Source organism: Leopardus geoffroyi, chromosome A1 (genome assembly GCF_018350155.1).
Source record: "Leopardus geoffroyi isolate Oge1 chromosome A1, O.geoffroyi_Oge1_pat1.0, whole genome shotgun sequence".
In the NCBI taxonomy this organism is placed as follows: Eukaryota; Metazoa; Chordata; class Mammalia; order Carnivora; family Felidae; genus Leopardus; species Leopardus geoffroyi.
Window position 1 is genome coordinate 182,012,507 of NC_059326.1, and position 26,617 is coordinate 182,039,123.

Sequence of the window (26,617 nt, forward strand, 5' to 3'; positions counted from 1 at the left end):
ACAGAGAAATGGATACAGAAGATGTAGTACACACACACACACACACACACACACACACACACACGGAATATTACTTGGTGGTCAAAAAGAATGAAACCTTGCCATTTGAGACAAGGCGGATGGGGCCAGAGAGTATTACACTAAGTGAAATAAGTCAGAGAAAGACAAATACCATATGATTTCACGCATATGTGGAATTTAAGAAAACAGATGAACACATGGAGAAGGTAAAAGGAGAAAGAGAGAGAGAGAAGCAAAACCATGAGACTTTTTTTGAGTTTATTTTTTTCTAAGAGAAATACTCAGAGAACACAAGTGGTAGAAGGACAGACAGAGGGAGAGACAGAATCCCGAGTAGGTTCTGCTCTGCTGGTACAGAACCCAATGCAAGGCTTGAACTCACAAACTGTGAGATCATGACCTGAGCTGAAACCAAGAGTTGAGATGCTTAACCAACTGAGCCACCCAGGTGCTCCAAGAGACTCTTAACTGTAGAGAACAAATTGAAGGTTGTTGGAGGGGAGTTTTTTGGGGAGGATGGGCTAAATGGGTGACAGGCATTAAGGAGGGCACTTATTGTGATGAGCACTGGGGGTTATAGGTAAGTGACAAATCACTAAATTCTGTTCTTGAAACCAATATTGCACTATACGTTAACTAGAATTTAAATAAAAACATTTTTAAAAGCCCAAGAATTTCAGAAAATTCTCTAGGTCCATGCAGTGGAATTTGAATCAAAGATATTCCACCTTACAACCTAGGAGAGTGGAGAGATGAAATCTTGTGTTTTCCACATCAGCAGTAATTACTGAGTGCATATTAGATGCTACTGCTCTTAAGGTTACATATGAGAGACGCGTTATCGGATTTCTCAGAGCAGAGATATGCCACAATTCTTGAGTCCCTACAAGATTAAGACCATGCCAGTTGTTTCACTCATGATAACTCATCAAATATTATAGACCCTTGCAAGTAGATACCCCCAACACACACACTTCACTAATTAATCTAATATACAGAAAAGCTAGATAGCCTGTATCTAAGTTGATATACACGGCAGAGCTTGGATTCATATCCAGATCAATCTCTTTCCTAAACAAAGGGTTGGCAAACTGTAGCCTGCAAGCCAAATCTGGCCCACAGCCTGCATCTGTATGGCTCATGAGCCAAGAATGATTTTTACATTTTTAAATGGTCAAAAAAAATCAAAAGAAGAATATTTCATGAGACATGAACATTATATGAAATTCTAATTACTGTGTCCCTAAATAAAATTTTACTGGAACACCGTGCACATTTGCTTAGGTAGTGTGTATGGCTGCTCTCATACTACAATAGCAGACTTATGTCGTTGTGACAGACTATCTGGCCTGCAGAGCCTAAAATATCTACTATCTGGTTCTGTACAGATCAATTTTTCTGACCCTGTCCTGTAGTATGATCTTTCTACTCTATCTCCTTGTCTCTCATTGTGTTGTGCTATCCCTAAAGCACACACATCTGACAGAGTGAAGAAGAATGCCACAAAAAGTAGGGAACATTTCTCCATTATTTTTAATTTCAGATTTGTAATAACTGGCATATTGAAGGCTATTTATTTTCTTCTAGGCTGTAGAGCTGCAATGCAAATGCAGAGTGACAGAAAAAAAGGTGCTATAGGAGGATTTTATGAATATTTTTTCTGGGAGAAAGAAAGTAAAGTGGATCTGAGACAAGACAACTTGGAGGATACTTGCAGTGATTCAGGCATCAGGTGTCTAAGTCTCAAGCTGCTGGGATATTTGTGGAATGATCAGTATATCCCTAATCTGAGTCATGAAACCAACTACTTCTCTAGAAGGATATTTGAGAAAAATAAAAATAAGTGGCCTGTTACTTTATTTTAAGTGTTCATTATCACTGAGAACTATGTACTTGCCTATCCAGGTTTCAAACAACTGGCCATTTACAAAGCTATTTTAACCTGAACATGACAGTGCTTCAGCTCTTTACATGAAGCCAGACATGAAGGGGACCATTCTCCGAAACCCTTCAAAGTCATGTGCTGCACCTATTCTGACAGACGACTCAAACTATGCACTACAAAAGTCTCCATTCAAGTAGTCTATACCTTGGTGTTTAGAAACCACCTCTGCCTAGATTTCAAACATGAGCAATGTGGAGATATTGGAAACATTTATCAGATTTGTTTCCACTGTGTCTCATAGTCTCAAAAATTAAGGCAAAGATGGGACAAAGCTTGTATCTCATTGACACAAGGGAATCAAAAAGCAAGGTTTGACATCTCAGGTCCTAATTACCAACGGAGAGTCACAGAGTATCAGACTATGGCCTACAGCCTTTTAGGGGTAGCAACTTCTAACAACAGCGTCAACAATGTACTCAAAGAAAAACACTACTGCCTGGTATTTGAGGATCTGACTCTGAAAATCTGTTTATTTGTTTGAGTTAATGTGTCACACTGTCAAGTTTGTGTCAGCCATAAAGGTGATAAGCCGCAAAGACAATCAGTTTACTAAGGTGAAAATAAATGTGTTTTCCCCTCAATTGCAGTTTGCTTAATCTTACTTTAAATTGCCTGCAGCAGACAGGAAAATGTGGGGTATAACCAGTTGTCCAGACTTGAGGACCACTATCTAAAAAATTGCACAGCCGAAGTTTTTAAGGAGGTGCTCTGTAATGTTTTGTGTGTGTGTGTGTGTGTGTGTGTGTGTGTGTGTGTGTGTGTGTGTTTTATTATGGGCAGTCTGTCTGGTAATTATCACCTGAGAGTAGTGGGACTGTAGTTTCTCTTTCTTTCTGTGCTAAGGAAAGTCAAGGGAAGTGTCCCATGCCCAACCCCACTTTCTGGTTCTAAGTGAAGTTTTTCTGGTGTCAGCTTATACCCTAGTATCTTTGTGGGTTTGAGAGCCCAAATGTCCTTCCCCACCAGGTCATCAGTTTTCATTTCAAGGCTCCTATTGAGCAGAGTCAAAAGAGCAACCTCCATAGAGGTTGACAGGAAGAAGTGAAAGGGATTTTAGAAGAAAGGGACCATGGGGTCTCACATTTATTTGAACAGGGACAGGGATAAAATGTTAGGCAGCATCAAACAAATACACTTTAACAGGACTTCACCATCTGGCCCACTTATCCTTGGGGGCAGATTGAAAGGAATTTGGGAAGTCACCTTTGCCTAAATTTATACACAGATTGAATAAGTAATATTTCCTATATATAGGTAGGATATTTTGTCAAATATTTACAGATGCTATGATTAATAAAAAAGAATTTTATTTAAAAAGGTTAATAATTTTTGTCTTCATGTGTTTTTCTTTTTTTAACAAACAGTAACTAATGAAGGGCGACCATAGGACTTTGGAGGTCTGAGATAAGTTTTGGTATTTTAAAAAGGTACTTATACTCAAAAACCTTGAGAATCATGTGCCTGAGACTTTAGGGGAAAAAATATCGCAAAGATCAGAGGAAAAAAAAATTATTCCATGGTTAGTGATGCAAAGAGCATATGGAATTTGTCATCTAAACTAGTTAAGCTTCTATAGTGCGTTATTAACCAGATGGTTTCAGAAAAAAGATGATCAGTGTGAACCAGCATAAATTTACTATAAACAAACAAATCTGATTTCCCTTGACAAAAGGGTTACTACACTGGTTGGCCAATAAAGTGTTGTAGACGTTCTTTATCTAGATTTCAATAAAACAGATGACAAAGGCTCCCATGATATTTCTGTGGGCAAAAGGATAATGTGGACTAGATAGTAATATGGGGTATCAGTTGGAACACTTGGCGAATGAGAGAAATGTAATGCCAATTGGCTAAAGCTGAAGAGTTCATGTTATGGCTTATGCAACAGAAAAGTCTAGACCTGGCTTTGAATCTAGAACAGCTGGGTGAGGGTTTGGTCTCTTCCTCTTTATCTCTTGGCTCCACTTTCATCTGTCACTTGAATGCTTAGCTAGGCCCTCTCTCCATATGGTGACTCCTAGCAATTCCAATCTTAAGTCCTCCCAATTTCAATTTCAGCAAGAGAGTCTATTTTTCCCAACAATTCCACAAAAGGTCAAGAATTTAATCTCACTAGAATGACTTAGATTATGTGCCCAATTCTGTAGGCAGCAGTAGTCAATATTCTCACTGACCAAATTTGGTCATAGGATACTCTGGGAACAAAGAATAGACTGAGCTCAACATTTATATCAAAATCATAGGAAGTGAGAATGGCAGAAGAATGTTTCCTCAAGAAACATATATTTCCAGAGGAAGGAGAAATAAATGTTATATAGTACAAACAACAAATGCCTACTACTTATGGTTATATATTAAAAGATTTTATAAATGTATCAGTGTATCAACTTAGAGTGTATCAACTTAGAGAAGTCTTTGATGCACTCCTTGGGCCTTTATGTTTGGTCTTACATTTTACTGAAGTCACTGAATGATATTTATGATATTTTCAGCTGATACAAAAGTTTACTTATTATGTCGCATGCCTTAATTATGATTCAAAAATGACCTTGATATATTAGAACCATGGACTAAAAACCAAGATGATGGAATTTTACATTCGTGAGTGAAAGGTTCTGTGTTGATGTTTAAAAATGGCTTATGTATCTTGGCCTTTTGGCTAAGATCAAGTGTAAAAATGACTTATGTAAGTTCAGGGTATGGAAAGTTAATGTGACAGAAGTTCATTTGAAAAAAAAAAAAAAAAACCCACAAGTTGCCACAAGCTTAAAGGGAGCGAGCTAAAGCAATATTTTGGCTGCAGTATAATGTAGTATTCAGATCAAGATCAGTAATGGTTTCTCTTTTTCCTCAGGTCAGTCAGATCCAAAATGTATGTAGCATCCTGGATATTCTGTTTTGGTTTGGGATGATTTCCTTTTTCATGCTTAACACAATTCAAAATTATGTATTTGTGCTGTTCTTTGATTCATGTTTACCTCCCTCTTCTTAAAAACATTTTTTTAAGGGCAGAGTCAAGTGATGTGTGTGTGTGTATGTGTATGTGTGTGTGTGTGTGTGTGTGTGTGTGTTACCATTGACTCACTATATGGTAGCATCAATAAATATGTTTCCTAAGAAAAAAAGAAACTTGAAACTGTCCTGAAGAAGATGAGGAAAATGGAAGATAATTTGAGAAGTCGCTCATGAAAAAAAAAAAGAGAGAGAGGGAGATGAAGGAACAGACATGCTGAGCTTGAAGAAGGATACTGATATATTATGGTGCCTGTCTTCAAAGTTTTGAAAGGCCTGTAGATGAGCAAGTGGTACTCATAGAACAGTGCCCCTCTTTTTCTTTAACCATTCAAATTGAACTTAGATGAACATCTCTTCAGAATATTGTACAAGGAGTTTCAATTGGGTTGGAGGAGAAATGACTTAGCTTGTAAGGTTCCTTGCAATTTTGATATGATAAGATAGTCTATTTCTGCAAATACTACCAAATTCCTGGGAACTTCATTCAGTGCCTTGTCCAGTCATTTCAAATTAGTAGCATCCTTGGGAGACAGGGCTGTACTGAACCACACAAAAATCAGAAACTCGTATCTGACTGTGACTAAGTCTTTAAATGAGGGCAGGTTTGCCTGCAACGATATACAATAGAGCTTTATTCTCTTAAATACGTAGGAATGAGGCAATCACAACTTGGGCCCATATGGAAAAGAAGCATCAGGTTGATATATAGTGCATACAAGTAAAATTCCTGCTTCATTTTTCTTCCTCTCTCTGTCTTTCCAAAGAACAGAGTTTTGAAACACCTTTTGAAATAAGTGAGCCATTTTCTGGCATTTGGAGAACTTTTTCATGTATCTATATATTTTTAAATTACGTGGCTTGAAGTAATTATTTATATAACTAGTTTTATATTTGCATATGCACTGAAGTATATGTAAGTGTATACGTAAATGTAAATGTTAAATTGTTTATACTGTGAAAAGAACCAGACTTTCGTGTGTTCTATATTTTCTAACGAAGATAAGTGATCTTTCATTCAAATTTCTCTCACATTTGAAGGGCTACATATTTTCTTCTTTAAAAATCCAGATTAAGTACCTCCTACTCACGTCAAGGCTGATCACATTTAGGTTTCTAACTCAATTTTACTGTACTGTATTATTATTATTCTTTGAAAATGTAAATCCAGTTTCCTGGGTAGCATTATGTGCCCAACGCTGTGCTATAATTGTTGAAAGTGACGGTAGGAATTCCATTTGGCCACAAGCAATGACAGGCAACTAGTGTGCTGTCCTCCTGCGTAAACCCATGGAGAGTGCAACACAGTCCTGAGCACATAATGGTTGTTTAATACTTAAAATCAAACAAGCTTTTGGGGGGGAAAATGATCCTCTTTTCCTGATAATTTTCATCATTTCTTCAAATGCATCTGTGGGAGCCCCTGGGGTTTGAAGTCAGTGCTTAGATTTTTTAAAAAGTGTTTTTACAAAGGAATTCATCTATAATCAAAGCAGCAATAATGAGTCAACCTGGGAAACATGATAATTTCTCCTAAGGGTTAAATTGTTTCAAATCAGAAGTCAAAATTATATTTATACTAATGACAACCTTAAAAATGTAACACAGCATCCAATTTTTGCATAAAAATTACACATTTTAAATACCAAAAGCTTGATGTGAATTTTACACTCTGTTTATGTTAAACCAAAAAAGTGAACTTAAAAGTAATCATGTAAATTGAATGATAATAAGAGTTCCTTTATATTTTTAGACTACTTCAAATGAATAATTTAAAAGGCATCAAGCAAAATATTTTATTAACATAAAGTTAATGGTATATTTTTATAGTACCTGATTTTCAAAAATTTGCACTAAGACATTATCATAATCAGCTCATGTCAGTTGTGTGCCATTTTACATACACTATTTTTGAATAAAGTTAATGCACTCATTGGCACAGAGGCTCAGTTTAAATCTCATTCCTGAACTATCACTGCTAGCCTTATTAAAATACTTTTAATTTGCCAACTTCTATGTAAATCTGAGGTGAAGATGGCTTTACCCATTGAAATGTAATTTCTATCAGCAGTGTTTCTGACTGTATAACAAGGTCACATAAAAAAAATCAAGTCGTTTTTGTTAAAATAGGAGGGAAATCATAAGAATCAGCAGGTTACCCACCATGAAATGGAGCAGAAAGTATTTTTACTCAGAAATTACATCATGATACAAATAAAACTTTATGGCGGTTACTCTCCTATAAATTAGGTATTTATTCCTTTCCCCTTAATGTGCTTTTTCTCAATATGTTGGATTATATTGGAATATAAATCTGTAAATTACATGTGCCAAAGAAAATTGGCCTATTTTCAAATTTGAATTTTCATATATAACAATTTTATAGTAGATTATATTTTTCATACAAATTGCTCAGTAATTTCTCTTTTATATATTAAAAAAGAGTGGAATAAATAGTCTTTGACACTGCAAACTTTTCTGCCCTCCTAATTGACATTTGACATATACTACTATAATTTTACTCATCTTATGGTAAAAGAAAAAAGATGCTTAAGGTATAAAGTCAGTTTGGAATTTAATTTATGACATTAGTCCCTTTCTCTTTAAATTAGTTAGCTTGGCAAGTTTCACGATCAAACAATTCATTTCCTAAGTGTATCTCATAAAGATATCACAATCCTCACCTATCTCACTGGATAAGCACCAGGTCTATTTGAGTACCCAGGTATAAAAGGACTGTCTTACTGGAGAATTCTAAACATCCCTGGGGTCAACTGGTACTTAAATTATATATATATATATATATATATATATATATATATATATATATACACACACACACATATATATATGTATGTATATATACATATATATATGTATATATACATACATATATATATATATATAATTTGTTTTTTCCTTTCTTTTATGTCTTATATTCAGTGCTAGATGAAGTGTCATATTTTATCCGTGATTTACCACAGCAAGTCTCAGTGGTATTTTGTATCTGAATCAAAGGCCTAGAATAGTCCTTTAGAAGCTTTTAAATAAATAAACGGACATGGGGAAAAGATATATTTTTTTAATTGCTCCTGAGAATTTCCTTAAACTCCCATTGGTTGTCCATCAACAAAGAACATTTTTTCTATTTCTCTTGATGTTTTAAACTTTCTGTGTTCTTAGTTTTGTGTGTGTGTGTGTGTGTGTGTGTGTGTATGTGTGTGTGTGTTTCCCCTCCAGTGTATGTGTTTTAGTCTAATGGTGTTTTGAGTGTCCAGGTACTGCTGTGATAAGTGCCACAGAAATACTTATGTAGAAAGACAGATTACTCCAAACTGGCTTCCATTCTCCTTTTTCCAAACAAAACTTCTAGTGATGGGGAAAAATGCCACTAGTTTATAAAAATCAATGGTGTTTTTGTCTGTATAAGGGCATAGGATTATGTCAAAAGGACTGATATAATCAATACCCGACTCCTAAAAGATGGAGTCTTTTCTTTAGAAGAAAAACAGTTTTTTTTTTTTTTGTTTGTTTGTTTGTTTTTTCAAATGCCTCAGAAGCATGGCATGTCTTTGGGAATTTCACCTACCTAAGTTGTAAGTGATTGGGTCCTTTTACTAGGTTTAGAGCTAAGCTTCCAAGGAATTAAAAGTGAATAAATTTCTCAAACACTATAAAAATAATACATACACAGCAATAAATGAAGTAACATAACCAGTGGATGAGTGACTACAGACTCAGGGTTGTAGGAACAAACTTGGCATGTTTAATTACCCTTATCAAAAGACTTGGAACTTTGATAATATACTTTGTAAAATTGCTGTAACATTTGAGAATATTCTGAATTAAAAATTCCAATTGATGATGTGTCAAAATAAAATCTGAAAAACTGATGAGGGTGAATATGGTGTCCCGGGAGCTTTCCTTCAGTACTTCAGTGTGTTTATAATCACCCAGTAAACATTTGAAGACCCAACATGTTCAAATGATTTATTTAAAAAAAGAAACAAAGCAAGAGAAATGTAGTATGTTCAGTCCACTGGCCTACTTCAAACATTCCATGACAAGGGAACACTTTGTGATGGAAATTCTTTTCCTCTGGGATTTCCCATTGCCACTCGATATTCAAGACACTTTTCTCAGATTTTTCCTGGCACAGTATAGCTTTCTCTTGTAAAAAGACCAGACAATTGTTGAAAAAAGAGAGAAGATGATCGAAATCATTACCGAGTTTTAGTTTTGCAGGAACCATGTCACCTTGGGAAGCAAATGCTCTATGTTGTAGTGATCCACATAGTAGTCAGTTGCTTTGCATGTTTGTGTGCTTTGAACCAAAGAGGAGGATTTTAATTAATACCAGGTTCTATCTTGCTTATTTCTATTAACCACAGACTATTTCTGAAACTGCTGAAAAGCCAACTTGTCCCTGGAATACATCTAGTCTTCCCAACTGGATTTTAACTGGACTATATCCAAACTTACTTTCCTGACTCTCAGTGTGTTTTCATCACTTCATTATTATGCTGATGTATTCAGACCATGTGACAGTCATTTGTTACCTGTCCTGACTCTTCTATTAGACTATGAGCCTTGAATTACTGTAGTCTTCTTCTGTTGTACACCTTGTTACTCTGAACCACTCACTGGCCCCAGGCCTCATTGGTTATTTTTATGATGGTAGGATTTGAAGATGCTATCCTTTTTCCTCAGAGCCATTTTCCTCCCTTATTCACCTGGAAGTTCCGATTACTTCCTCTAAGAATTTGCCCCAGTCCCACCCCATCCTAGACAATATAGCAAGATGTGATGTTTCCTGGTGTGTGCCATGGCAGCACTTTGCACATACCTTCTATTCAGCAAACATCACATAATAATCTGAATTGTTCTCTCTCCTCCATTCCTTAAGCATGATGTTTCTACATCGTTGTGACCCAAATATTTAGCAGAGTTCTTGGCATAAAAATACCACTTCATAAGTGCTTGTTGCTTGCAATTGTATCTTTTACATTGCCTCCCACAAATTATTTGTTTTGAACAGATACTAAATGAGACCGGCTAAACAGAATGATATACTTTCCTAAGATTATCTCTCCAGTTGTAGAGTAAACATCATGGAATAAATATACTGGGTGTCTGTCCAAGTTATAACAATCTCTCCTTCTCTGTTCTGCCCTTGGCCTTATATGATGGACTCAAGGTAAGGTATGTAGCCCAAGCTGGATCAATAAGAATTTCATTTCTAAAAATGAGTATGGGGAAAGAGAAATTAGAAGTTTTCATTGAGATTCTGCCTGTGGGTGACTGGACTTGAAGCATATAACTCTGATCCACCAACAACTATATTCAGGCAGACTGAGGAGAATATGGGAGCTATTTCAGAGAGACATTTAAAGAAGAAGGGAAAAGAAATGTAAAGGGAAAAATCTAGACAGTCTTCCTGCTCATGGTTCTGGACCTATTTTAGGGGATTGGCAACACTGATTTCCTTGAGTGTTGTGAGATATCCCTGTATCGTTATAATGAACTCTCTCCGTTCTATCTAGTTCAATTTGATTTGTTGCTTATGACAAAAATATTACTAAATGTTTCAGGAGAAAAAAAGGTGTTTTTGTGCATACAGAGTATTTTGGGGAAGACGATTGTCAGTGTAATGCTTTTTACACCTTTCACTGCCTGTTTTAGTGGTCTATAGCTGCTGTTCATTATCTTATATTTCTGGAGGTCAAACATCTGACACAGGTCTCAATGGGCTAAAATCATGGTATTACTGAGGCTCTACTCCTTTCTGGAGACTCCAGGGAAGAAGACTTTAACTTGTCTTTTATCGCTCCTAAAGAGTGCCCACATTCCTTGGCTGATAGTTTCCCTCCTCCATCTTCAAAGGCAGCAACAATAGGTTGAGTCCTACTCATATCACATCACATCACTTTGTTTTCTTCTTCTGCCCCCATCTTCCATTTTTGACGACTATGTCTTAACACTGGGCCAACCCAGAGAACTCAGAATACTCTCCCTATCTCAAAGTCCTTAACTTAAAAAAACCTGCCGAGTTCCTTTTGCTATGTAAGGGAATATAGTCACAGGTTCTGGGGATTAGGATATGGGCTTTTTCTTTTTCTCCCCCCCTACCTTTTTTTAGGGGGAGACATTATCCTACATACCACACTTCCTCTTAATCCCCAAAGCATTTGATGGTGTATGATGTTACTATTTGCATTGCTGTATACCCCCAACTCCTCTCCCTGAAAAAATAAATAAAATAAAATAAAATAAAATAAAATAAAATAAAATATAAAATAACCCAACTAGAATGTGAGTTTCATAAAAGCTTGAAATTTGTCTATTTACTGCCATTTCCCCCAGTGCCTATAATAAGGCCTGGTACAGTGTAGGTATTCTATATATACCTGACACAAAATGAATTTAATCAGCCTCTCCATAAACCCTGGTACTTTCCCCATCATTGAGTAGGAAATAAAACAATAGCATATCAGTATATGATTTCCTACTACTTAAGATTTCACCTTGTCAGAGGCTTATAATGTCTAGGTGCATCACTTTTGGGTCTGGCAGACCTAGGTTTAAATTCTGTCTCCATGGACTATTTCCTTGCATGAGGCAGAAAATGAAAAATCCCCGGTACAATTTTCCAAGTGCCAAACATTAGAACAATCACTTCACATGTATGTTCTCATTTTATTATCATAAAGCACCAGAATACCTACAATGTGGAATCATGGAAGGCTTCCCATTGGAAGTGAAATAGAATATGATCATGTCTTTCTTCCTAGTCTGTGGTAGGCAGAATAAAGCCTGACTCCAAAGATGCCAATGCCCTAATCCCCAAATATTTCCTGAGAATATGCTAGGTTAAATGGCAAAAGGGAATTAAGGTTGTAGATGTAATTAAGGGTCTTAAACAGCTGACCTTCAGAGAAGGAGATTATTCTGGATTACCCAGGTGGGACCGATATAATCACAAAAGTCCTTAAAGGTACAAGAGGAAAGCCAAAAAACAAAAAGAGAGAGAGAGAGAGATACAAAGATGTTACAGTAAAGGAAAGTAGGAGAAATGCAACATTGCTGACTTTGAAGATCGAGGAAGGAGACCAAAAGTGAAGAGACTGTGTAGAGTTTCTTTAAGATAGAAAAGGAAAGGCAATGGATTCACACCCTAGAGATTCTAGAAAGGAAAGTAGTCTCACCAACACCTGATTTTATCTCAGTGAGACCCACACTGGGACTTCCAACCTACATATCTGTTAGAGAATAAATTTAAGTCACTAAGTTTGTGGTAACTTGTTACAGCAGCAAAGAGAGAACTAATACTAACCATTTCTAATTTCCCCTTGAGCACATCTCACTACATTATGCACCTTAAAAAGGTAACCCCTTTTATTTTAGGTAAAATCAAACTCTAATATAATTTTCTTTGGAACAACCATTGCCAGACTCCCCTTCTCTCCTTTTTCGTGTCTCATAAGATAAGGAGTAGTTAGAATGTAACTTTTTCATCACCAACCTCTCCTCTATGAATTAAAAACCTACTCTTCTAATATTTTGGCTTCACAGTTCTCTCAAAATTCATAATATATATTAGTTCAATTCCTTTCTCTTCCAGGAACTAATACAAAGGTCTCAATTTAGGCTCAGAACATTAAATACAGTGTAGCAGAAGGTGGGGTAGGGGTTGCTAGAATATTGATTGCATAAAGGTATATGCTACTTATATATCTTCCCCTTATCATGCTTCTTTCCTGGGAAAATGAGGAAAAGTGTCTCTCTTCTCCCTAAAAGTTCCTTAGTGTTAATATCTATAATAGTAGTCTTTGACAATTTATTTCCTCTTATTTATCTGAATCTGCTATCTCTCTCTGTCTCCTTTTTTCCCCACTATTACTGTTAGCCTCTTCCTACTCCAGGCTTGGGTACCCAGCCTCCCTGGTAAAGTGAAGAACAACCTTGCCTGAAAAGTCACTGATGTTTCAGGACTATGGACAGTGGTATCCTTTTCTCAGGAAACCAAAACTACTATTATTTTTAAAAACTATTTCGAGATTAATTTCTAAATTCTAATTTTTTTCTTCAAACTTCCTTTCTTTATACGTGTCCTGATCCCTCAAACTGGCTCATCTCTGGCTTTAACACCTTCATTACTAATTGATCAATTGTTTGAAGATTCTTGTTAGCACAACATTGTTTAATCCTTAATATTTTGATTTGTCCTCCTGTCAGGCTTATTTCCTAATATCTTTTTTTCTACACTTCTTCATTGCTTTGTCCTCAAAGAATTACAGAGAGTATGTGTGGACTGCAAATTCATGCTATTCAGTCCCAGTTCAGCCACATCTGTAGTCATTTTTATCATTTTGTTAAAACATATGAAATTTTTACACATCAAAATAAAGTGTATACATACACATAAACACACACATGTACACACACAACATGGTCAAATTATAAGCAGTGCATAAAGTTTGACAAAACTGATTTTGTTTTTTTTTTTAAGGCTAGACTTGGGCATGTTTATTTATTTATTTATTTATTTTTTAACTAAACAAATCGTTGAATTTTTTATTTTTTTATTGTTTTTTTGTTTTTGTTTTTTTTCAATATATGAAATTTATTGTCAAATTGGTTTCCATACAACACCCAGTGCTCATCCCAAAAGGTGCCCTCCTCAATACCCATCACCCACCCTCCCCTCCCTCCCACCCCCCATCAACCCTCAGTTTGTTCTCAGTTTCCAAGAGTCTCTTATGCTTTGGCTCTCTCCCACTCTAACCTCTTTTTTTTTTTTCTTTTTCCTTCCCCTCCTCCATGAGTTTCTGTTAAGTTTCTCAGGATCCACATATGAGTGAAAACATATGGTATCTGTCGTTCTCTGCCTGACTTATTTCACTTAGCATAACACTCTCCAGTTCCATCCACGGACAAAACTGATTTTTTAATTTCAAATAATATTTCCAGTAGAGTTTAAAAAAAATCTTTCCATTGCCCTCAAATTAGCAATCTGACATTTGTATTACCTCCATGCATAAATTATTTGATTTCTATCTACTGGATAAGTTAGGTGATCACAAGGAAAGAATTCATTCCATTTTTCTTCTTAGTCCTTTATGGTTTCTCTATTTTTCTTCTCATATCCACTTTTTTTGTGTGTGTGATCTCAGAAAATTTCACTAGCTTCAAATCCAACAAGGCCTATCTACACCTTTGATTCTAAAGCCCTAAAATCTCATCTTGGATGTTGGTCTTCATTATTCTTCATATCCACCTTCACTTCTTGACTAAGCCCTTGATTTCTGCCTTCAAAACTACATGGATCTTCCTTTAAAAAAAATAACATTGCTCTTAACACTGTTACTGCATACTAGACTATCTGCCAACTTGAGGGGAAACTAATTCTATCTTCTCCTCTCTTAATCCCACCTAAGAGGGTTTCAGCCCTCAAATCTTAACAACAACAACAACAACAACAACAACAACAACAACAACAAAAACATTATCTGAAAGTTATTGGAGCTTCTTTAATCAACAGATTTGATGGCATTTTTCCTTTCAGAGTCATCCCTACCCTTGCCACTTCACTTCCACAGCAGTTTTCAATGCATATCTATTCCACAGTCCTATCTACTTTCTCTTTTTCCTCTCTACTCTGACTCCTCTAGCTGAGAAGGCACTCAGTTTGATCTCCCAGGTGAGATGGTCTCCACATCTTTGCTCTTCTGTTATTACAGTGCTTTCTTCGTGTCTATTCCTAGCCTTTCTTCATAGCTCCATACTAATTTTCCCTTTCAAATTTCTGTGTTTTCTCAGTGTGGAGTTGAAAGTTTAGAGTTTACTTTTGTCTATAAGGTCATTTATCCATTATATTTTATCTCTCAAATGTTTTTTATGCCTCTCCTCTCTTTTAAAATATTAAAATAATGAGTGGAATAGGCCTGTCAAAAGTGTACTCAAGAATTGATACTTTTATATCAGACATTGTTATCTTGTTGGGACTCTACTTTGCATATTAGCATATTAAAGGTTTTGGAAAGACCTTCATTTAATAAACCTGTTTTAAAAAGTTTAAACCAGGGGCGCCTGGGTGGCGCAGTCGGTTAAGCGTCCGACTTCAGCCAGGTCACGATCTCGCGGTCCGTGAGTTCGAGCCCCGCGTCGGGCTCTGGGCTGATGGCTCAGAGCCTGGAGCCTGTTTCCGATTCTGTGTCTCCCTCTCTCTCTGCCCCTCCCCCGTTCATGCTCTGTCTCTCTCTGTCTCAAAAATAAATAAACGTTGAAAAAAAATTAAAAAAAAAAAAAAGTTTAAACCAATGTTCCCATATTGATTTGATCTTCTAAACATTTTGTTCACCATTTTTAATAACATTCTCTTGAACACACAGGGAAATGTCTCCTTAACAGAACAGGCATTTCCTTCAGAATCTGACAAACATGTTCAAATCCTGATTTTACTGCTTGTTAGCTCTGCAGGCAAGCTACTTACCCTCTCTGAGCTTCAACTTCTTCAGAATTAATAACTATTTTGAAGCTATATTTTGACCATTAGAGAATGTATATAATAAATTTCACATGATATCTAGCACAGTATAAGTGCACCATAAATGTTAGTAACAACAATGCCACTATTATCATTGTTTTATAGTCATTTATATATGAACCCTATATATGCTGCATTACAACACACTCTGAAGTCTCAATTACTAATATTACTGGTAGAATGTCTCATACATAGTTATGAGATACGGGAAAACAACAAGCTATTTAAACTATTCTCTGCTATGTCATATCATATAATGACCTAATCTGAATTGAGAAGGTGAAATTTCTCCACCAATAAATTAAAATTCAAGTCTGTGTATAAAAACCACACTGATTTTTCAGTGGAAGAACTCCCATAGTTAATAGATGGTTTATAACTAGTTGGGGGAAAATGCAAATTTTAAAATTATTATTTCATTTTATTTATTATTATTATTATTATTATTATTATTTTCACCATTAACTGCTATTTTCAAAATAGTTATTTAAATTAATTAATTGTCCTCTCTTTTATTGTATACTACTGTGTTTGATATTATTAAACTGGTATGCATCCATGGACACAGAAGCATAGAGTGTCTTCTATGCCATCTAACAACACTTAAGACATTGTGATAGTGTAATGATGCAAACATCTCCAACATAAACATAGACATTCTGAGTTCTTTTTGATTCCTATGTTGGTTTAGCTAATAGAACCTCTATTGTTTAGTTATCTATAATATAAACTAAAGGTAGTAAAGGAGTACCACATTCTAGAAGCAAACAGTACAATAAGTAACAACATAGTAAACATAGCAACATACTAAAATAAATAAGCTAACAGAAAGCATCATCATATCCAAGTCTGAATTCAAATGGTCAAATTTGTTTGAATAAAAATGGTCAAGCAAGTTTTTCTGAAGGTAATTGAACATAATAGTTTACACTAATATATCATTTTTCAATGTGCTGGTATATCAGCCCCTAACTTTCATCTTTTTTTTTTTTTAACTTATAAAAAGTTTATTGACTTAGTGGGCTGACATAGGCTGACACGCTGGTTATGATGACAGCCCAACCAGCTTCCTCTTCTTAATGAAACTCCCACAGCAGCAATCACTAGGTCAAGGAAGCAATAATCAGGCCATTACCTATGCCCCAGCAAGACTGCCTCAAAATAAAATAAACACACACACACACACACACACACACACACACACACCTTACCTCTACTGTTCTTTCTGCTTGGAATGCTCTTTTCTGAGAGGCATCATAGAGTTTTGATTAAAAGCTGAGATTTAAGTTCAAATTCTGCTTCTGACATTTACAAGCTCTGACCATGAACAAATTACTTAATCTTACTTAATCTCTGTATGTTTCAGATTCTTGTTCTGTAAAACTAATTAATAATATTCCATACCTCACAAAGTTACTTTAAAGATTAAGTGAATTGGTATATGTAATGCCTTTAGAGCAGTATCTACATAGGGCAGCACCATATGTGTTTGCTCCTATCATCATACTTATCATCATCATCATCATCATCATCATCAACATCATCTTTGCAGGATGAGCTCTTTCACATCCTGCAGGTCTTGGTTCAAATTTTTCTTCCCCAGAGAGACCTATCAAAAGTCCCCAAACCATTTTCTTTCTAGTATTTAAACCACTTTTAAAATTTATTCCTTCTCCTGTCTTCATAGAGCAGGGTCTTATTGCTTTGCCCAATGTTAAATTTCTAGTGCCTAATGGAGAACCTTGCACATTGTAGGTACCCAGTAAATACTGAACTCGTGACCATTGGTATGGCCTTGTGTAAAGGCCTCTACCTAATAGTGTCTAAACCAGTGCAAGTGGCTCTTTTTAAGATTTGATCTAAATAATATACAGGTTAATATACTCATTGCTTATGAGTGACAGAAAAATTCATCAAACAATAAAACAAAATCAAGATGTGATAAACTAGATCCTCATAAAATCTAAGCTTTTAAGTTACATGAACCCTATAAGTATACCCATACAATAAATTCCCATTTAAGTTCAGTTGTCTGGATTGGGTCCTTGTTCCTATCAAAGATGCTTAAATAATACAAGTGGAAGTTCTTTGTTCCAGAATTCTATTTCAACTCAGACTGAATTAGTGTACACTGAGAAAAAATAAAATAAAATAAAATAAAATAAAATAAAATAAAATAAAATACATAACATGTTCTACTCAGCCAAACAAGGAAGTCAGTTTAGAAAACTGAAATTTGTAACCAGCATGGGTAAACAACTAAAAATGGAAGAGGAGTCAACAAGTTTCCATGGTCTCATGGGGCCTTATATTTGTCAGTTAATTAAAATGACCTGAAGTGCTGAACTTTCTTTCTCTAGGGGATATTAAAAATTTTGTATATTTCCCAAAGGAATAGCCATATTGTTTTACTCTCATTTTTGATGGGAAAATAAGGATACAAGCAAGGCAATTAGCATTTCTGGGTTCAGAGCTTTTGAATTTTAAAGCAGACTGGCCTCCCACCAATTTCATTTTGAAGGTGAAGAAAATGAGACACAGAAAAAAAATGCCTTGCCCAAATTTACACATAACTAGTTTAGGTCTTTCTCCTGTAAAGGCTGTGTTATCTTTCACTACAAGTTCAAAAAGTAAGCTCATGATAAGATTCAGTTCAAAGTCACTAACTTAGAATGTTGTTACACCAGTCGATAAAAACAAAAACTAGTAATGGTCCAGGCACTATGATTAATCCTTTGTGAATATTCAAATAAGGTCACCTCATAAAGTAGTTATCATTATTGCTCTTCTGTAGATGGGGAAAGTGAGGCTTAGAGGGGTTGTATTGAAAGTGATCACTCACTCCCAACTGTGTGGCAAACTATAATAGCCCCAAGAGCCAATTCTGGCCCACTGCCTATTTTGTATAGCCAGAGTTAAGAACAGTTTTTACATTTTAAATTGGAAAATATATATATCATTTTATGACACTTGAAATTATATGAAATTCAAATTTCAGTGTCCATAACTAAAGTTTTATTGGAACAAAGCCACACTCCTTTGTTTAGATTTTTCTGTGGCTGCTTTCATGCTACCATAGTAGCATTGAGTAGTTACCACAGAGACCACATTGACTGCAAAGTCTAAAGTGTTGATGATCTGGCCCTTTACAGAAAGAGTTTGTAGGTCTCTGTTCTTAATCATTAGGTTATGTTGCCTGCCAAAATTAATAATGAGAAAGAAAACAGCAAAAAGCAATTGGGGTAAAAAAAAGTAGCAATAGGAGGAAGACAAACACACGCCCCTCCAAAACATGGACAATTTCATTTATGAGTGAGAATCATGTTCAAGAGCAACAATCTGGCACAAAGGGAACAATCTGGCGCAAAGAAAGGAAACTCTTCCCTATATTCCAGTCAAGAGATCCATGTTATCCTTAAATAGGTCATAGACATTCTGTTAGGAAGTGTTTTCTCACACAGGACACCTAACAAAAGCACAAAATATTCACTTCTAATCTACATCAATGACTTACAAAGTGTGCTCTAAGGCCTCCTGGAAATACCCAAGGCCCATTCAGGGGTCTGTGAGATCAAAACTATTTTAATAATGTTATTAAGCCATTATTATCCTTTTTAAATCTCATTCACTCGTAAATTTACAGTAAAGTTTTCTAGAGGCTGCGTGACAAATGATATCACAATAGACTGAATGCAGAAGTAGATATTAGAATCCAGGTATCTTCTATCCAGCCACATATTAAAAGAATTGCAAAAATGTCAAGCAATGACATCCTTTTGCTAATTTTTTCTGGTATAAAAACAGTGATAAAACTGTTATTTATGCCAACATATAATAGTTAATTATTTTCATATATTAATAGCTATTTTTAAATGTCTTAATTTTAAACTCTAGTAACACAAATATTGTTAGATAAAACCCAGATACATAAAAGCTCTTAACCATCTTCAAAGAGGTTGTAAGATCAAAAAATTTGAGAATCGCTAATATCCAAATTTCCTCCACCCTTCATTGTTCAACTCAAGCACGACCATATGAATTATGTCTTTCCAACTATTCTTGACCACTGTACTAGGAGTTACCAAACCTGAATCCACATCGAAAACATCTGGAAAGCTTAATAATATCACTTTTTTGTGCTCCCACCTCTCTAGGAGTAAGATGCAGATTTTTTTTTTTTTTTTTTTTTTCCGCTCAGATGATTCTGGTCTATCTAGTCTTGGGCCAGTACCAGGGATACTGCAGGAGATAATACTGATGACTTCTATTATGGGCTGAATTGTGTCTCTCCAAATTAACCTGCTGAAGTCCTTATCCTCCAGTACCTCAGAATGTGGTGGCTTTCAAGATAGACTTTGACTATATTTAAAGAAGTAACTGAATTAAAATGGGGTTATTAAAATGAGCCCTAACCCAATATGACTGATGTCCTCATAAAAAGAGCATATTTGGACACAAACACACAAATGGAAAAGACCATCTGATGACTCTAGAGAGGGTAAACATCTACAATTCAAGGAGAGAAACTTCAAAAGGATCAACCCTGAGAATACCTTGATCTTGGACTTCTACCTTCTAAAACTGTAGGAAATAAATTTCTGTTGTTTAAAGCATCAAGTCTGTGGTATTTTGTTATGGCAACCCTAGAAAAGTAACAGACCCTCCTTCTCTGAAATCCTACTCTTCGAGTCTCTACTCTATTTCCTGCATAATGGTTTCTGCAAACTTTATCTTGTTATGCATTTTTCTCATTTTCTCCACTATAGGATAAGCTCCATAAGGATTGAAAGTACATCTGTTTCATCCATCACAGTACTGTTAATTCCTAATATAGTGCTTGGACATGGTAGACACTCAATACGTATTTGGTGACTAAATCTATGAATGAATATTAACATTTGCAGATTTATTTACTTAACTACTTTAGTGTTGCTAGTATGTGTGCCTCCTTTATTCAAAGAGATTACAAACTTCTGGATTGCAGAGACAGTGGCTTATCTTTCTTCTCTATTCCTTCTGTAAACTATGTAGGTTATGTTTCTAAAGAAAACTGCTAAATGAATGACTATATGGTTGGAAAGCTAACTTTAAAGTATTTCCTGGGTGAAGGGTAATAGATAAAATGAATGTTTAATATATTTACTATCACTATTTGTGTATACCTGGTCTGACTGAACTTAAAAATAATTTAGATTTATCTGAAAAAGTCTACTGATGACTATTTGGTACCTCACGGATCTGTAGGATCTATTTGCATGTATTAATTTGCCTAAGGGTTCTTGTTTTTTAGCCTGAATGCTAAGTGAGAAGGTCTGCACATATGTACACACTCTGGAGAACTGAGGGAACCAGTAAAGAGATAGGAAGAACATCTTCATCTTGTGCATATTCTTGAATTGGTTTTAAACACTGGTACTGAGGCTTAAATGGATTAGGAAATGGTTTGGGGAAGAAAGCTCAAGGGACAGTTTTCATAAGACTTTCTTATAATGATGTTAGGCTGCCTTAAATCTGATGCATCATATTGGAGACCAAGTTATGATAGAGATGCCAACTGCACTCGAAGAGACTTATATTTCCTAGAGGATTGGTGGCTGCAGGAGAAAATCTAGAGACAGTGCCCTTGGCACCATTGGTGGCATGCTTGTGATGATGCTGTATCCACTTGGGGTTTTCCTCAAGGATTTCTATGAATATAGGTCACTCATTAGGAAGTGGTAGAACAAAGAGGAGGAAAGCAGGGGTAGGTATACCTGAATAGGAAGATCCATGAAGTCATATGAAGAATAACTGCCGAATCCTTTAAATGTCAATGGAAGAGTGGTAACTTTGTGAAAGGTTGAAAAGACTTTGAATTAGCAATGAAGGCAAGGACACAGTAAATATGGATTGTTGATCACATTTTATGGACAGTCTCTGGAATTGTGGGGATATTTTGTTCCTTGTGATTTATCTCATGTAATTTTCACATCAAGCCTACATAAGTAGGTATAATGATCCAATTTCCTGTGTGTGTGTGTGTGTGTGTGTGTGTGTGTGTGTGTGTGTGTGATATAGAAACGTTCAATTGCTTAAGAAGTGGCATTATAATAAAAAGTTAGTGGCTTGACATGGGGTTAAATGTGAGTACCAGATTCAGTTCCAGCTTTGCTACTTATTAGCTGAGCTACTTGTATACTCTGTGCTTTATTTCTTCATTTACAAATGTGAATGATAACATTAGTAATACTAAAACACATATCACATAGAATTGTTGTGAATATTAAATGAGCTTATATGTGTAAATCCCTCAAACAGCTCCTGGCAAAGTATTTTTTCATTTGTTTTAATCAGTCCACATAACAAGAAAGTGGCATATTTAGGATACAAATTCTTACCTGTCTGACCCCAGTCTGTGTTCCTAAGAATTATGATACAGTGTCAGAAACAACTTCAACAAGAATTTCTTCTACCTCTTCTTCCTCCCTTCCTCCTTCTTCTTTCTATTTGCATATTTCTTTTATATTCACCTACATAGTGCTTGGCAGTAAGGTCAATGATGGCCGTGAGGTCATTGCTAAGCCATGCTTTGCTGACTAATGGAGAGCTTTTCCATTTATTTCATTCATTTATTCACTTCTCAAAAATGTAAGACACTGAGCTACCAAAAGAAATAAGTTGCAATCATTATTTTGGAACACTGTTAGTCTTCAGAAAACTCTTTTTAACATACACATAAAAACAGCAGGGGCCCCTCCCTTGCCTTCTATATATTCTTTATACTTAATGGGACGAAACACCTGACAAGACGATTTTCAGGTAATCTCTAGCTTCAATGCAATAAATGTGTAGGTACTGAACTTGAAAGCTTGTGACATTTGACAGAATATCAATGAAATAGCTATGCACAGCTACGGTTCAGACTGACTATGTAAAATTACATCACAGAAGATGAATGGCAGCATTTCAACAGCTATGAAATGATAACCTTGTTGCCTATGTTTAAGTTTGCAAGACAGAGAAAAGTAGAAAATGCCTCTTGGAACCACTTAGAAATGCAGGCAAGTTGTATTTGCAATTGCATGGATGTGACTTCCAATGAAACAGTATTAAAATAAAATAATAAGAGTAAGTAGTAAAGTGATAAAAATAGTAAGAGAATGGAATAAAATATAAGACACAACAGTTTCTCAATTTGTTAGGTTGCATGATAATCACGTCGTTACTCTTCATTGTCATATAATTCATCACTATAAAGGGTACCCTTATGCTTGGCTGGATCAGTTAGTAGAGCATGCAACTCTTGACTTCGAGGTTGTGAGTTCAAGCTCCATATTGGGTGTATAGATTACTTAAAAATAAAAAAAATATTTTTAAAAAAAGGGAACCCCTAAAAATTGTACAATCTCAAATCTTAAAAGTGGTATAGGAAGAATATAAGCATATGAAGTTGACAGACCACGTTCCTTTAAATATTTTTTAGGTACTCAAAAAATAAATAAATAAGAAAATAAATATGAAAATAAGGGGCAAAAGGGCCAGTAAATTTTCACCTAATTTTCCAAAGTTAGTAATATCAACACAAACTTCCAAAAATCCCTAGAATACTTCTTTGGATAAGTATCCTTGACTAATCATAAGTCTTTTTACTGCCATAATTGACCACATATAGACCTTAGTTTCGTTCTTCCTAAACAGTGTCAAACCAAAAAATACATATTTCTGGAAATGTATGCAAGAAAGCCAACTGTCATGACTTGAGAGGGCTCTGCTGTACACTCTGTGAAAAAGGCAGAGTTCACCACGCATAACTGGCGGGAAGGTCACTCCTAAAGAACATCAACACATAAAGTAATCATTAGGAAGTGAAAAGGTTACTGGAGGAAGATTGTCCTTGAAACTAGGGAAGATGGGCCAATGAATCTCTGCCTTAGACTATGACACTCTTCTTTCTATGTGAAATTGAGCATATTAATCCAAATAGGAATTTGAGTGTGTGTGCATGTTGTCTACTTTGTGAATCATGTGGAACAATACACTGAGAAGAGGACCATCCATGATCATCTTATTTTAGGAAGTGCCTATAAAGTTTACTGTAAGCAAATATGAGGAAGGAAAATGTTTTTTTCACCAAGCCATCACAGCTTCGGAAAAAACACAACCCCCTTTTGTTTTTGTTTTGTTTTGTTTTTTTGAAAAGGTATTTTTAAGCACGACAAAATGATTGTAGGAAAAATTAAAGATTCAAATGTATAATGTGTAATTCACTTTTGTGAGGGAAGGAATATGTGGGGATGATTACATTTCAGGATTATTTTTATGACAATAGAGCTGTAATGAATTGTGGCCTCTACATATAGGAAAAAAGTTCAAGTTACTGGGAATTTAGCAGAAATCAAATTCTCCTTAAAAAATATGGATACTAAGGGGGCAACCAGGTGGCTCAGTCAGTTAAGTGTCCAAGTCTTGATTTAGGCTCAGGTCATGATCTCAAGGTTTGTGAGATTGAGCCCCACATCAGGCTCTGCGTTGACAACATGGAGCATGCTTGGAATTCTCCCTCTCTTTCTTTCTCTTTCACACACTCTCTCTCTGCCCCTCCCCTACTTGTGCATGTGCTCTCACCCCCCCAAATAAACAAATAAACATTGTAAAAAATATGGATACTAAGAAAACAAAATTATGCAATTTCCTTGGTATTAGCCTAGAGACATTCAATGAGTCCCTGACACTAATATCTATTATAGGGTGTTATGACTGAGTTATCTTTCTCTCTCTTTGGTTAGTGTTTTGTGGCTGTTGTTTTGAACTTTAGGTCTTTCACTTCATCACTGCCCTGTAAACAGCTTTTGCATGGCATTGTGAGATATGTTTACCCTCCCTGGGATAACTACTCATAAGTATATCTCTCAGATAAAGTACATAGAGGCTTATATTCACTAGTTGCTGCCGGCTTACTCCATCCAGAATTTGTTGACATACATAAAAGATGGGAGATTAAAGTTTCTGACGGGATCCTCTCCAACACTTGATATCAACCTTCTAACTTTTACAAATCTGGTGGATGTAAAAGACAGTTCATTTTTGTTTTAACTTGCAGCTTCTGATAGTTAATGCTTTTGAGAATTTCTCCACAAATTTGAGTAAGATTTCCTCATTTGTGAATTGTTTCTTTATATTCTTTGTTCAGTCTTTGGTTTTATTTTCCTTGTTAGTTGTCAATAATATTGACAGTTACTAATATAAATATATAAGAGCCAAAAGAAATAAAAATTGTTAAATCAATATTTTTGTTATTGAATAAGAATTCAGAAAGCTAAACCTTTCTCACAGAAGCCATAGAGGGCATAAGGACAACTAGCTGTATATTTTATACCATGGAACAAGAAATTTTTTTCTGTAAAGGTCCAGTAAGGAAATATTTTAAGCTTTGTAGGCTATGATCTCTATCACAACTACTCAACTCTGCTGTTGTAACATGAAAACAGTCATTCACAATGTACAAAGGAATGGGTATGGCGGTGTTACAATTAATCTTTATTTACATGAATAAGTGGATCAGATTTGCCCATAGGCTATTGTTTCCAAACACATGATTTAGACAGAATAAGAGTTTTTGTACTTTGTTTTGTTTAATGTGAAGTATATACCTGTGTATATAATTCTATATTCTTCTTCTTTTTTAGAGTCATGTAGAATATGCTGACTTATACCATCATAACTGAATTATCAGCACTCACTCTGTTTTATTTGGTAGTTTAAATGGAGTTTATCTGGCCATATATCTCTTCCCTTTTTTGTCTAATGGTACCCATGTGGTCACATTGCTATGATTAAAACTTAATGTTCCTTTTAATTTCTAATTTTATGTAGTTTTGCCCCAAAGTCAAAAATTAATATGTTTAAACCAGTACAATAAATATTCACCATTTTAGAGGGTATGACTAATGACTGCAAGCTTAAAGTTTTTACTTTCCATGATGCAATGACTTGATATTTATTATAGCTCCATTTTTTCAATAATTACTTATTATTACTGAATTATATCAAGCATTATAATGTATTTTGTTAGTATCCCTAAGATTAAAATTCTGTATGTGCTTAAAGGACCCAAAGCTTATTAAAAATTTAAATATAAATTGCTAAGAGACACATTTATATATTCTCCTTTTATTTGGTGAATAACATGAAATTAGTTTATCAATAATTATTTCTAATACTATATTAGTAGGAATTTCCATTATTCTTATAATTATACATTTTAAGGCATAATGAATCATTATCAAATTTCCAAATAAAAGAAAGAAAGTCATCCACATTTCCCTCTAGACTCCTAATTTTATGTCATTTGTCCATGTCTCTCCTACTAGAGTATAAAACCTTGAGGATGGACAGAGTTAAGGTGGTGTAGTAGTATGGGGACCCTCAGCTTGACTCATCCCTGAAATGCAGCTAGATCAGCATCACACCATTTTGAACACCTAGGAAATTGATGTGAGGAACAATCTGCATAATTTGAGCCAGAGAACTTGGCAGGTAGGTTGTGTGGAGAGGTGATTTGGGGGAGAAAAAAAACCACAGAGCCATAGAGGGTATGGAACTGTTTTCACAAAGAGAAAAGGAGAAAGGGGTAGAGTGCAGCTCATCAGGATCACACAAGAAAAGCTCTCCCCCTGAAAGTGGCTGGATAGAAAGAGAGAGAAGGAGTGAAAACACTCACTGGACAAGAAATCTGTTCCCCAAAACCATTGACAGGGAGAAAGGAGGGGGTTTCAATAGTGCCAGAATTCTAGAAACAGGAGTGCAGCAGAGTCTGAAGTTTTTATGCCCAGTGCATGGTGGTGCTCTGGTAAGAAAGTAAAGGTGAGTCCCCAGGAGCAGCAGGCAGTGAGGTCTGAGGGTCCACGTGCCACACAGGGAGAAGTGGTTTCCCTGCTTGGAGTGCATTTGGTAGAAGCCATATGGGGTCCCCACAGACAAAAGTCCTGGTGGACCCCAGAGAGCTGCCACAATTACTGATATTGAAACAAAAATGCCAGAGTGTGGTGAAACCTGGTTCTGGCTATGTGTTTTGATTTACCATAAACTCTGAGCCTCTATTGCTATGCAATTGT

The 26,617-nt window shown here is 35.5% G+C and overlaps 1 protein-coding gene across 13 annotated transcripts in view; it reads right to left on the minus strand.

Annotated features, from left to right (window-relative positions):
• The window catches only part of TENM2 (teneurin transmembrane protein 2), a 1,977,527-nt gene that overhangs the window by 1,344,754 nt on the left and 606,156 nt on the right, over positions 1 to 26,617 (minus strand). The gene's annotated exons all lie outside the window — the stretch shown is intronic.